This window comes from Paramisgurnus dabryanus, chromosome 20, assembly GCF_030506205.2.
Source record: "Paramisgurnus dabryanus chromosome 20, PD_genome_1.1, whole genome shotgun sequence".
Taxonomy (NCBI): Eukaryota; Metazoa; Chordata; class Actinopteri; order Cypriniformes; family Cobitidae; genus Paramisgurnus; species Paramisgurnus dabryanus.
The window spans coordinates 34,605,926-34,620,442 of record NC_133356.1 but is presented as its reverse complement, the minus strand read 5'-3'; the positions used below and the strand labels follow the sequence as shown (position 1 = coordinate 34,620,442).

The 14,517-nt window shown below is 33.8% G+C and overlaps 1 protein-coding gene and 1 long non-coding RNA gene across 2 annotated transcripts in view; both read left to right on the top strand.

Moving 5' to 3' along the window:
* Positions 1 to 14,517, top strand: part of hcrtr2 (hypocretin (orexin) receptor 2) — a 58,892-nt gene that overhangs the window by 12,380 nt on the left and 31,995 nt on the right. The gene's annotated exons all lie outside the window — the stretch shown is intronic.
* On the top strand, positions 6,048 to 7,216 carry LOC135731475 (uncharacterized). The gene is made up of 4 exons (XR_010526321.2): positions 6,048 to 6,183; positions 6,280 to 6,437; positions 6,778 to 6,854; positions 6,950 to 7,216. It is a non-coding gene; the product is annotated as an uncharacterized lncRNA (long non-coding RNA).

The following is a 14,517-nucleotide window of genomic DNA, read 5'->3' as shown; positions in this document are numbered from 1 at the left end:
TACATTTTAAAAACTTATACCCGTCGAAAAACATCCGTTTTTTAATGTTTAGTTTGATGAACTCCTAAATATGAGAGGCAGAGCACCTAGCCTGTTCGGCTAAATTACATGCGCAAGCATGGCCACCACGCAGTAGCGCAACATTGATACAACGAAAAGCTATCCAAAATTTACAGACTTAAATTAGATCAGAATTTACGTTTTATAATAGATACATTTTTTAAATAAAATAAGGTCATCAGAAGTAACAAGGTGCAGAACAAATATTCAAAATGCCTCAAGTGCACAGAAACAAAACACAAGCCAAATAGTTAAATCAAATCAGATAACCCAGAGTGATTTATAAATAAAATAAAATAAATTATTGAAAGAATAGAAATCTATAGCCATAATATAATTGCCAGCTTTGTCTTTTAAATGTAGAAACAAAGAGGCAATGTTTTATTAACTAAGAAACCTCCGTGTAGCCCGGTCACAGGGGATGTTGGATTTATTAACGCATTTTAAAAATATTTATTGAAAGCTGTTACTTCACACATTATTTGCAGCATTATAATAATATGCTGTATATTAATATATTGTGAGAAAGCTGTTATATGTGAAATCAGATAATGTGTGAACCCATATACGGCTAAAATTGAATGATCCTCATTTCATAACACATCTGCGACGATTGGACTGTGAGATTGGTAGTCGAATCAGGCTTCTCCTATCGATGCATCGAATCTTCGACTATTCGGGGTCACCCCTAGCATCTTTGAATAACTTTAAATATAATTTTTGTCATATAAAGTTTTGATAGATTTTTCTTTATTAGTACTGTTATTATACAGTTTTTTCCACTGTTATTGTTCATTTACCTCAGAGTTTATTTCAGTTATTTTGCTGTTTTTCCGGTAATAATAATACAATTTACATGCCAATCCTGCTTCCTTGTCTTTTTATTAATTTCATTATGCTGTTATTTGAAGTTATGTGGATATTTATTGCCATATAAGACGTTCATTGCCGTTATATACTCTCGACTAATATTTAAATCATATGCGGAATAATGTGTGCATCTTTGAATAACTGTAATAATACAGTTCCTTTGAAAATAATTTTTGTCAAAGTTTTGAGAAATAATAATGTTGTGAGGATATTGCCATATTGCAGTTGAATACTCTCGTTTATAATATGAAAATCACTTATAGAAAATATATAATGTGATACTGCAAAGTTACCCTTCTTATTTGTTTTTATTATATAGCCATATGGAGACAAACCTTTGCAAATGTGCTGATTTGATCCATTCATGTACTGACCACCAAGCTAGAGATTTTAAACATCCTTAATCCACACTTTCTATCAAATAGTCTATCTGCTTGATGGATCAATCCGACCGCATATGTACTGCAATAAACAAGCATTCATCGGCGCGGCTTTTCATCAAGGCTATGCCATTTGGGGAGGAGCCGTTCAATGATCCCCATATATTTTTAAAAATCCCTATGGTTGGACCTGCCGAACAGGTTGAGCACTTTTATGTTAAGCAAAGAGGCTGCACAGTTTGACCAGCGATGCTAATGCATGCTATTGCATTAAATACAGTACAAGATTAAAATCACTATTAATAAGTCATATACATATTCTGTTTTATGTATTCCTGCCCATATATTGTCCCAACATATTGGGACATTACCGTGACGCAGTAATTAATTAAACTAAATAATTCAGGGGCTTAAATATCACTAAAATAAAATAACTTAATAAAATCTCTTTATGTCACTTGGGTGATTTTTTAGTTGGACAAACCAAAATATATGACTAAATTAATTACTGCGTCACGTTAATGTCCCAATATGTTTTTTAATTCTGTGCAGGAATATGTGACTTATTAATAAAGTGATTTTGATCTTAAAAGCATTGTATTTAATGCATTAGCATGCATTAAGCGTCATGTTAATGTCCTAAAGGTTGTGTTAAGGTTTTTTTTTATTCTGCACAGGAATTATTAAAACTGTATATGGCTCATTAATAAGGTATATAGATTAATCTTGATCTTTAAATAGCACTGTATTTATGCGTTAAGGGTCATGTTAATTTCCCGATTATTGTTTTTTTATTATTCCGGGCAGAAATGAATAAAACGGTTTAAGACCCAAGATGTATGAATTTGATCCTTATATAGCACTGTATCAATGCGTTAGCTCACGTTATGTCCCAATATATTTTATGAAATTCTGTGAAGGAGTTAATAAACTGTATATATACACTGTAAAAAACATATTGTGAAATTCACAGTAATTAACTGGCAGCAATTGACAAGTAACTTACTTTAGAAAAAGCACAGTAAGTTACTTGTCAATTGCTGCCAGTTAACTACTGTGGTTTTTTTCTATAGTAAGTTACTTGTCAATTGCTGCCAGTTAAATACTGTGATTTTGCCGTACTGTAAGTTACTTGTCAATGGCTGCCAGTTAACTACTGTGATTTTGCCGTACTGTAAGTTACTTGTCAATTGCTGCCAGTTAACTACTGTGATTTTTCCGTACAGTAAGTTACTTGTCAATTGCTGCCAGTTAACTACTGTGATTTTTCCGTACAGTAAGTTACTTGTCAATGGCTGCCAGTTAAATACTGTGATTTCTTTTCCACAGTAAGTTACTTGTCAATGGCTGCCAGTTAACTACTGTGATTTTTTTTCTACAGTAAATTACTATTGTCAATGGCTGCCAGGTAACTACTGTGATTTTTTTTCCACAGTAATTTACTGGCAGACATTGACAAGTAACTAAGCAGAGATTATATGTTTTTAATATATAGTTCATTGTGGTTTTCCCTACAGCATTTGATTGGTTAGTTATTTTCTGTAAACATTCATCAATGTTAAAATAAAGTTGTAATGGCCAGCCTTAAAGGTTGAGTTACAATTATTTAAAAACTCAAGACTGTTAAAAGAAGGAAATACAAAAAACAAATCTAAAACAATATAAAAGTCCAAGTGTGTTAAAAGTCCAAATGTGCAAAGTTTCGACCGTCTATATAAAATCCAAGAAAGTGATATCGAAAGTCCATAAAACGTAACTGAACAGGTAAGCCCAAATACACAAACAACCGCTTGTTTTAGCTATAGCGTCAGCTAACCATGTGCTCCTGCTCCTTCCTTTTATACAAAGTTCCATGTCATGTGACCCCTCACATGACAGGCAGACGAGGCAAAATAAAAGACATACACACATAAAATAGCAAAAGGATAAAATGGCTAAATAAACATGTAAAACTAATTTAAACTCAAATATACATAAGTCACAATATAATGAGTGGTAAAACATGTATCTTGTGTGATCATGTCACAACGTTAATGATCTAATTTAAATATGCTAAATTACAAAACAATACAATAAGTTTTCTGATTTGAGGGAAAATGCTACTGTTTCACAAATATGTACTAAATTATATATTTTTTTACAGTCAAATACATTCAATAAATGCATGCTAACATTTGTTAAATAAAATTTTAATTTGGATGAAAAAGTATGAATTCCCAAGAAATGTATCTTAAAACATCTTAAACTTTTGTTACAATCTAAAAATAACTAAATATAATTCAGTACAATCTGTAAATAAAACAAAATAATTAATTATCAATCAAATGTACACTAAGTAAACTGTACGTTTCCTCCAATTCTTATTAAACACAATATTACTGTGAAGTATAATAACTGAAATGCAAAACAAATTTATGTCTACAATATTTTCACTCCAAAATAAATAGTTCTAGTGCACAACACAACCATTGATTCTAAAAATGATTCTAAATTCAGAATCCTAATTTTACAGTTAATAAGTAACATTAAAATATGCCCAAAAAGGTCAGTAAAACCATACCACAACAGACAATGTTAAGGGATTGAAAAGCTATTTTCATTTAAATTGCTAGTAATCTACTGGATCCTACAGTATGAATACACATATTTACAAGATTTATTAAAAGTTAGAATTTATGTTTTAATTCTATTCAACATGCTTAAACACATTATTGTTTAATTAACATTAAACGTGCCTGTATTGACATTTAAGTACGAAATAATTTCAGCTTTGAGTTTCAGCTAGTTATCACCAAAACATGACTCCAAACAATGGACCTTTTCCTATAGATTATGTATCATATATGTGAACAAAGTTATTTATTAAGTTATTTATACATACTTCACTTTGATGAAACTGTGCAATTTTAACTCTGTGTGCAGGTTTAGCCACTGGTAAAACTCTAATGGGCATGACTGCTCTCCATTCAGAGGGCTTATGTGTTTTCATGGCTCACCAGCATATGGGCAAGATGATTTCAGTGTAATACTGTTTAAAGTAGGCCTATCTATTAGCCTACCATGTGTATTTTCTCTAAAATTAAATATTTTAGCAGCAAAAGAAGTCACAGAAGAAGAAGCTAAGCAAGTTAACCCACAAACGAAGAAGAAACAGCAACTTGTTGTGTATAATTTGAGAAGACCAGCACTGTTAAAAATTTTGTGAGGTGCGCGTCAGGCCTCGCAGAGCTACGGACCTACGCACGACTATAAATCGCCCTTTAAACTGTCATCTGCATCCCAATTCAGGGGCTGTGGCCTTCCAAGGCCGTATCTGAAGGCAAATGACATCACCGGGCTGTTACGAAGGCTGTCACAATTCGAAGGCTCCTCTATATAAAAGCCTCTTACTGTGGCCTTTTCCCCACTGAAACCGAGTTAGGGCTGTAACGCTATAGCTTGTCCCATTAAAAAGACCTGCCTGATTATGCATCAAAAATCATAATCATTCAAAATAAAACAAAATCATTCAAAATATTCTTTATTATCATGAAAATACCTGAAACTATTTGAAGAACAGCAATATAAATATTCCTGTAGACATTTCCAGGAACAGCGTTTGCAATGCTAGCCTACTTCTTCTGTGGCACAAAGGGAGTTTCTGCACGAGAGCGCCCCCTGGCTTTTGGATGTGGCGGCATTTCACCGTAATTCATGCAAATTCATTAATTGAGAAAACGCGCATTTGCACGATAAATCGTTACAGCCCTACCGAGGATCCATAGATGTATCCTTCACAGCCTTGGCTATCCCAAAATTCAATATGAAGTCTGCGTATTTTGAAATAAACATTCAAAACTGTAGTTAAATAAAAGTGTATATTTTGCTAATTAAAGGTCCTTGTGTCTGTTTTACTATTATAAATGATGTTTTAGTGATGTAAATTAATATTATTGCTGCAATGTTGTGTGTTGCGTTTTGCTTTTGTATATTTCTAAGGTTGGTGAATTTTACATACTGTTGGATTGTTTAATCTGCATCAATTTGTTATATTTTCTAAAGTAAAATAAAAAAATCTGCCACCATATTTATTTTAAAAGTCTGATAGGTCTCAGCTTTTGTGTCCCAGTGACAAGCGTAGTGGGCGGGAAAATCAAGTGATGCCCCCGTAGGCTAGACCGTCTCATTTCATTTCACTTCGTGGCCTTTAGAGGCTGCTGCCTTCAAATATTGAGCCTTGCCTTCAAAGTCAGCGGCCTTTTAAAGGATCCAGACCCTAAATTGTACGGTGGCCTCGGGGTGCAAAAATAAATTACAATGGTAAATTACTTATTTACAAGATTAAAAACAAATTTACAACTTTTTAAACAAATTTATAATTTTTTTAACAAATTTACAAGTTTTTTTTTAACAAATTTACAAGTTTTTTTAACACATTTACAATGAGTGAATAAATGTACAAGTTTTCTAAACAAATTTACAATGATTGAACAAATTTACAAGTTTTTTAAACAAATTTACATGTTTTTTAACATATTTACAATGAGTGAACAAATGTACATGTTTTTTAACAAACTTACAATGAGTGAACAAATTTACACGTTTTTTTTAAAAAATTTACAAGTGTTCAAACAAATTTACAATGAGCGAACAAAATTACAAGTTTTAAAACAAATTTACGTTTATTACGGAAAGGGTAGGTACAATACGCTGACGTCACGCATCTGAGCCTCCGGTGGGAGGAAACCCGGAAGTATCGCCGTGAATCACATGAGAGTTGTGAATGCGATGTTGTGTATTAGGCTGTACATAATATTAACGGAAAGAGAGTGATAATATATAACCTTTCATCGCTTCCGAAGTGACTCAAAGGGATATTGGACCTTATTTTCAGGTAAGTGAAATAGTTTTAGTTAGCTAACGTTAGCTGTCCAAGTTGCACACGTTTTGGATGGCAGTTATCAAAATAATTCACTGACTTTCTCATTAGATTACAGACAACACGAGAGGGTGCTTCAAACTTTTTAATCAGGACTGCATTGTTTGTTCGCTCCCGGGGTTACATAGACTGAAACGAGGAAGTGTGACGAGTTTGTTTACATGGTGCTGTAAACTTCAACCCAGGAGGACACTTCAAAGGAATCAAGGGTGCGTTAACTTGTTCGATGATATAATCTGAATAATCTTTAAAAGATTAGGATTTTATGTAGTGACTAATGAGACGATTTGTTAAAATTACCTATATTTATACTATAAATTATATTTTCATTTAATCATTTAAACCTCTCTGAGTGTGACAGTATTGTAATGTTTTATCATATTACAAAAACTCTAATGTTGCCTAAGCAAACTGTCATTTATGTCAGATAGATAGATAGATAGATAGATAGATAGATAGATAGATAGATAGATAGATAGATAGATAGATAGATAGATAGATAGATAGATAGACTGCCAAGACTGAAATCATGATTATGTTAATTTCCAGTGTCTGTGATATTGAAACACTAAAGGAAGAAGAGGAGGACCACCATTCGTTTCCTGAGCAGAAAAAAAATTAAGCATGTAATTCATTGATGAAAATTAGAACAAATAAATCTCATGACTTCATTGATCTTTCTTTTTTTACATGTAATTTTCTCCTCTTTCTCAATACACAGATCTAACAGTGGTTCTGGGGCATTGCAAGACTATGGTTACCTGGAAACATCTCCTATTATGGAAGATTATCGCAACATTTGTGTCTTGGATCATTTTTTCTTGTTTCTCTGCCACAGATTTAGCTGTAAGGTTTAAAGGTCCCGTTTATCCTGATCCCATTTTTTAAACTTTAGTTGGTGTGTAATGTTGCTGTTAGAGCATAAATAATATCTGTAAAATTATAAAGCTCAAAATTCTATACCAAGCGATATATTTTCTTTAATAGAATTTCCCTTTCAAAGCAGCAAACGGCCAGTTTGGACTACAGCCCTCTACTTCTCGATTGAATGACATCCAAAGAAGAGTTTTTTACTAACCTCTGCCCACTGGAATATGTCAGTCGCCAGCTAAACTCAAGTGGCTCTACTAAGCTGCTGTTGAATCACAGCACACTAAACAAACTACATAATCAGAACTCGATAGGTATTTCTGAAGGAGGGACTTTATAGAACAAGGAAGACATCAGCTCGTTTTTAGTAAAGTAAAAACAGCGCTAGAGAGTATGTGAAAAATATTGTCTTTTTTTACACACAAAACATGAACACACGCTATATTGCACACCATAAACACAATCATAGTTTGTGTTAAATACTCTCATTCTCACGGCACCCATTCACTGCAGAGGATCCCATTGTAAGCAATGTAATGCTTAATTTCTCCAAATCTGTTCCAGTGAAAAAACAAACCATCTATATCTTGGGTGAAAAATTACTTTAATCCCAAAAACAAACGTTTTTCATTAAAATGTTTTTACTTTGCTTTATTGTTACAATTTGTACAGTAGATAGAAAATATACATTGGAACAAATGTATATACAGTGGTGTGAAAAGGTGTTAGCCCCCATCCAGATTTCCCATGTTATTATTGCATATTTGTCACACTTTAATGTTTCAGATCATCAAACAAATTCAAATATTAGTCAAAAAATAAAACCCAAGTGAACACAACATGCATTTTTTAAATGAAGGTTTTTATTACATGGCCCTGTGTAAAAAAGTGTGTTAGTACCCACTGGCTTTTAATGTAAATATGTTTGGTTCTAAAAATGTACATATATATTTTTTTATAATTGAGACAATATACATTGAAGTTCATTTATAAATAAAACTATATTTTGAACAATGAGTGAAATTAAGTTTCTTTAATGTAGAAATGAGTTGTTCTAAAACTGTACAGTTATTTACTTAACACGTATCTAATGTGTGCATTGCATGTCTGTTAGAAGTGTGTGTGCTATTCCTGGGTTTATAAGCATGTGTTAAGCAGCCAGTAGATAAAAAACGAGTCCAACTTAATTTTTACTGACTTCCATTTCTCTAAATATACTATTTGGAGGGTTTAGCCTCCGCCCACATCTCCATCAAAGTAAATGCGTTCCAGGTGGATTCGGAAGTCAGTTCTGGTTTTGACAAAAAAAATCACACCATGTTATCCCTGTGATTCCTCTGATAGTGTCCTCCTGGGTTGGAGTTTACAGCACCATGTAAACAAACTCGTCACGCTTCCCCGTTTCAGTCTATGTAACCCCGGGAGCGAACGAACAATGCAGTCCAAAAAGTTTGAAGCACCCTCTCGTGTTGTCTGTAATCTAATGAGAAAGTCAGTGAATTATTTTGATAACTGCCATCCAAAACGTGTGCAACTTGGAAAGCTAGCGTTAGCTAACTAAAACTATTTCACTTACCTGAAAATAAGGTCCAATATCCCTTTGAGTCACTTCGGAAGCGATGAAAGGTTATATATTATCACTCTCTTTCCGTTAATATTATGTACAGCCTAATACACAACATCGCATTCACAACTCTCATGTGATTCACGGCGATACTTCCGGGTTTCCTCCCACCGGAGGCTCAGATGCGTGACGTCAGCGTATTGTACCTACCCTTTCCGTAATAAACGTAAATTTGTTTTAAAACTTGTAATTTTGTTCGCTCATTGTAAATTTGTTTGAACACTTGTAAATTTTTAAAAAAACGTGTAAATTTGTTCACTCATTGTAAATTTGTTAAAAAACATGTACATTTGTTCACTCATTGTAAATATGTTAAAAAACATGTAAATTTGTTTAAAAAACTTGTAAATTTGTTCAATCATTGTAAATTTGTTTAGAAAACTTGTACATTTATTCACTCATTGTAAATGTGTTAAAAAAACTTGTAAATTTGTTAAAAAAAACTTGTAAATTTGTTTAAAAAACTTGTAAATTTGTTTTTAATATTGTAAATAAGTAATTTACCATTGTAATTTATTTTTGCCTTTCCAGGCCACGGTAAAATTGGGATGCACCCTCAGTTTGTTCAAACTAAACCAGTGCTCACACAGCAGTCATTGGCCAGTTTACTGAATGACAGTCATATTAACCAATTATACTCAAAGCAACATGACGAGTCAGCCAATACAATTTGGTAACACTTTTTTTTCCGATAGTCCACTTTAGACATTTTACTAATTATAAGTAACTTTGCAACTATTTATCCTACCAATATTTACCGTATTAGTAGACTGTCTGCTTAATATCTATTCACACTTTATTGTGATGATCCCTCAACAGACATTCAACTGACTATAAGTATCTTTGCAGGTGCATGTCAACTTATTCCACTAACCCTAACCTCTTCCCTAACCCTAACAGTCTACTAATACTCTAAGGACAGTTAGACAGTTAGTTGAGATATAGTTGCAAATTAGTGAAATTTGGTTGACATAGTTGAAAACTTATTTATAGTTGTATAAGTATTAAGTGTAACCTACAATTTATTTCAGTGTGGTAGCATATTTAATGGAATGTTGTGTGTACCATATTGTAGACAAAACAATAATCATAGTGAACTTTCTCCTTTAAAGAAATAGAAAATAAATCTAATTGGTCATTACTAGCATAATACTCAAATATAATATAATAAATATACTTTAAAATGTATTCCCAACAAAGATTATTGAAGAAATAATTTTCTTCAATTTATTTTGTGTATCCTGAATAAGATTAGACATCAGCATGTTGCTAACAAAAATTGTTGTTGACTGGACTTAAATACATTTACAGAATGTAAAATGTGCTGTAACACATCATGAAGTTTGATTTCTCAGAGTTTTTAAAAATAAAAGTCAATCGGGTTTAAATGTCAGGAGTTCCTGTCGGGATGAAAGTAACACTTGTTACTCTTCTACCACTGCCAATAAATACTGTTGCATTATGTTGAAAATGTATATTTTATTATTTGATTTAATTTTATTGTGTTCAAACTGTTAAAAATGTTTGTTTTTTCAACACTTCAAGTTTGTACTGTCAGGTTGCTTTAGAAACATTTGATGAAACCAAAATTTAACCGAAAATACATATAAACAAGATCATAGTCATGTATATTTACTAAAAACAAGTGTAACACAAAAATCTATCTTGTTCTGTTCTGTTACTTTTGAGCCACCTGTGTGTTACTTTCGTCCCAGCTGACAAGAGTCTAAGGCCATTTTGTTTCCAAAATTTCACCTGGAATTCATAGTCCAAACTTGAGTTACTGATCACAGCAAAAATATATCTGTCTAAAACTTTATCTTTTAAAATTAAGTTTTTCTGAAAAATGGTACTTTCGCCCCTGCTCACCCCTACTGTGAGTCTCTACAGTACAATGTTGGTTACTGTGAGTCTCTACAGTACATTGCTGGTTACTGTGAATCTTTGCAGGATATTTTATTTACTGTGATTTTCTACAGCACATACCTTTTTACTGTGATTTTTACAGTTTTAAAACACTACTGTGATTTCACACTGAATGCACTGTAATCCACTGTGAACTTTATTACAGTTATTTGCTGTGCATGAACACAGTTAATTACTGTAGATTTCACAAGCATTTTTTACAGTGTACACAACCCTATATCACGAAAATGCGTGACTATTTCACGCAGTGGCGAAGCCAGAAATGTTCAAGTGGGTGGGCCTTTATAAAACAGGGTGGGCAAAGCATAGAATGTACATAAATTGGGAGTGTTTACGCCCATGGCCGGCGTATATTTTTTTCCCCAATGTAAGTGCGGCTTTTTTCAAAACAGCCAGCAGCTGTCCATTTTTTCCGCGCTGTGGTCTAAAAATATTCAACTCTGGATGAAAAGCTTAGCTTGTCAATGTAAGTTCTCACACAGCCGTCCAATCACAGTGAGTGAAAGGGCGGGACTAATATCACAACAACCAACCGGCTCACAGCTCAAGTATCACAGCAACCAAAGCGCTTGGCTGAAAAAACAGCTGGCATTTGGCGTCCTCCAGGCGTTTTCAGCCGGGTTTAAAAGCTTTGGTGCACGCTACCTAAGCCAAGTTACCTTAATGCCATGCAGGCAGCACAATGTTTCAAGGGGAAATTTATAAAACAACTTAAATAACCCACCAGCTTGTCTACAGTATATGGGCACGTGGGGCTGTGCCTGTTTTATACAGTCTATGAGCAGTGCCCCACCAAATTATTAATCCACTTGAAAACACAGAACTCAACATAAACTGAATTAGGAACGGAATTAGTTTTTACGTTATTTACGTTGCGTGAACGTAGATCCGAACAATATGTCATTCCTCCTCAGCAAAATGCATGACGTGAAAGCGTCATAGGCTACGACAGATTCAACAGGTAGTGATTTTACTGAAGAACTCGTTCGAAACTTATTTAATGAGACAATGGCCATTGGCCATCAAACAACATGGCGCAATATAAAATTGCATGTGTTGTCATTTAAATGTAAATATTCCAACAACATTAAATCATACAGCCCCCTAAATAGTTGATTTGAGTAATACTCCTGACTATAAACTGTAAATAATAATGACACCACTATAAACATTAAGAAAATGTCTAAACTCACCATTACATGTCCTGTAGTCTGAGACGGGGCTTCTGGTTCATAATAACAAAGTCCAATATGATAATGTCCCTTCGCGCAAAGAAAAGCAGAAATACATTTCTCAGACGAGCATTTATCATCGATGAGCGTAACGTTATAGGTTTTTTATACAATATGTGGTGAAGAACAGTCTTTCAACACAGCATGAAGTCATTATTAACGTAATACGCGCTCGTTTCATTTTGTTGACGTTTGAAAAGATGTCCTCAGTAATCCAACATTTCCATAAGTGATGTAATAGTCTCCGTCTCCAAAAGTAAACAGGCATAAGCACATGTCATCGTGGAAAGGTTGTTAAACTTAATGATTTGCGACTCGCTGTTTTCAAATTCAGTTCAATCGCGCGTAGGCGGAACTAACAATGACTGACGAATCATATTCAACGTTTCATGTTGACAAGCGTGTGCACCAATAGGGTTAAAGAAACTGACTGAACATGCAAACTTGCACTTAAATTTTATATTTTAATTATATTTATAATTGTATTACATATATGAAATTATAGTGTGATAAGACGTATATTCGTAGTACTAGTATTTATTTTTGTTAAATTATTTACACATTTCTCTGGAAAATGGCCTTCTGATTGGGTGGGCCACAACTCAAAGTGGGCGGGCCCAGGCCCGGCCAGGCCCACCCGTAGCTTCGCCACTGATTTCACGCATGGACCAGCGTGACAATGTCACGCTTTGCCGCGTTTGAGCCTGAGCATGTCACGCTTTCTGTTTGTGTCACTGTCACGTATTGGTTATTCAACTTTTTTGTCCTATTTTCAAACCATTGTCGCTTCGGTTTAGGGTTAGATTTGGTGCTTGTGTTATATGTCACTTTAAGTATTTGTCACTTTAAGTATTGGTTTATAAAAAAAAAGATACAATACTTATTCTTTTATATTTTCTAAACTTTAACCAATTGTCACCTGACGTTGGGGTTAGAGTTTGTTTAGGTAAGGGTGTCATTTTATGTAAATCTAACCCTAAACCGAAGCGACAATGGTAAGAAATTAGGACAAAAAAGTTGAGTAACCAATACGTGACAGTGACACAAACAGAAAGCGTGACATGCTCACGCTCAAACGCGGCAAAGCGTGACATTGTCACGCTGGTCCATGCGTGAAATAGTCACGCAATTTCGTGATACTGGGTTGATATACAGGAGCCATAAGGTGTATGAATTTGATACTTAATAGCAATGTATTAATGCATTGAGCTGCAATAAGCGTCTATTCCGATGATTTTAATGAAATTCTTGGCAGGAATTTATAAAACTGCATTAAGTATGCGTCATTTATAATGGCTAGAGTGAATTTGATCTTGTTAGCGTTGTGTTAATGTCCAGATGGTTTAAATGAAATTCTTGGCACTAATTCATAAAACGTGGCCACGATTTAACTTAATCGAGGGAACTAGTTAATAAAACGTGGGCACAATTTAGCTTAAACGAGGGAACGAATTACTAAAACGTGCGCACGATTTAATAATTCGTGGTAACGAATTGCTAATTCGTGGCCACGATTTAAAAAAAAAGTTTTACCATGTCATCAGAAGGGCTCGGTAATTTCTTAGATTGATACAATATAAAATTATAACATAACAATGAAATTCAAATTATACATTCGATCAAACTATTTTCTTAGATTGATACAATATAATATTATAACATAACAATGAAATTCATATTATACATTCGATCAAACGACTTTATTAGATTAAGCATGGTTTTCCCATGCACACAGATGAAAATGCGAGAGAAGTTCTGTGAGAGACCGAACGCATGGAGTCGTGGATGGTTATCTGCTGAACAGCGCGAACAGGACACGTTTGTCAGGTAAGGAGGAATTAACCATTATTGCACGTCTGCATTTAGCACTAACACTATAATTTTTATAAGGTGACTAGTTCAGTTTTTATAAGATGACTGGCACCGTTTTACCTATAGCCCGTTTTACAGGCTAATGGGGAAACTCATTCAGCATTTAAATACTTGAATAGCATTAACGTCATATCATTTTAATATACAGACACGCAGATAAGAAGTTATTATAACGTTAACTTTTTACATTAGCGGTATAGCGTTAACATTTGTATTCATGACTAAGGCTTGAGTATATTGCATTTCTCTGCGGACAAATAACGTTAAATGAATTACCTCAATATGTGATACAATACACTAGCTCTGCTACGGGCGCTCAATGCCAGTGGATTTTATATGTTTTAAAGTTGCGAAGGCGGAAATGAATGTGAGGGGAAATTAATTTACGCTTTGAAACTGTAAAACTGATTAATGTTTGGATTTGAATTTTAGGTCAGCTGCTGCTTCCAGGTGCCTGACAGATATGTCGCCTCTGCACTCTGACTGACTGACAGCCTCCATTTCAGTGCTATGAAGAACACACAGGATGGCAGAAATGCCTTCACCCCAGTCTTCACTACATCATAATAGTATTGTTGTTTGTTGTTTACTGTATGTGGCAATATCTATGTTTTGTATTTGATTTACATTAGGTATTTGTTCTTATTCTTATGTTGATATATTTTAATACTGCTACATATGACATTTAACTTGAAATGAACTGATTACTTGAACTGTCTGTTTGTTTTGCAAAAGTCTGTAAAAACAGATTTAATAAATATTTAA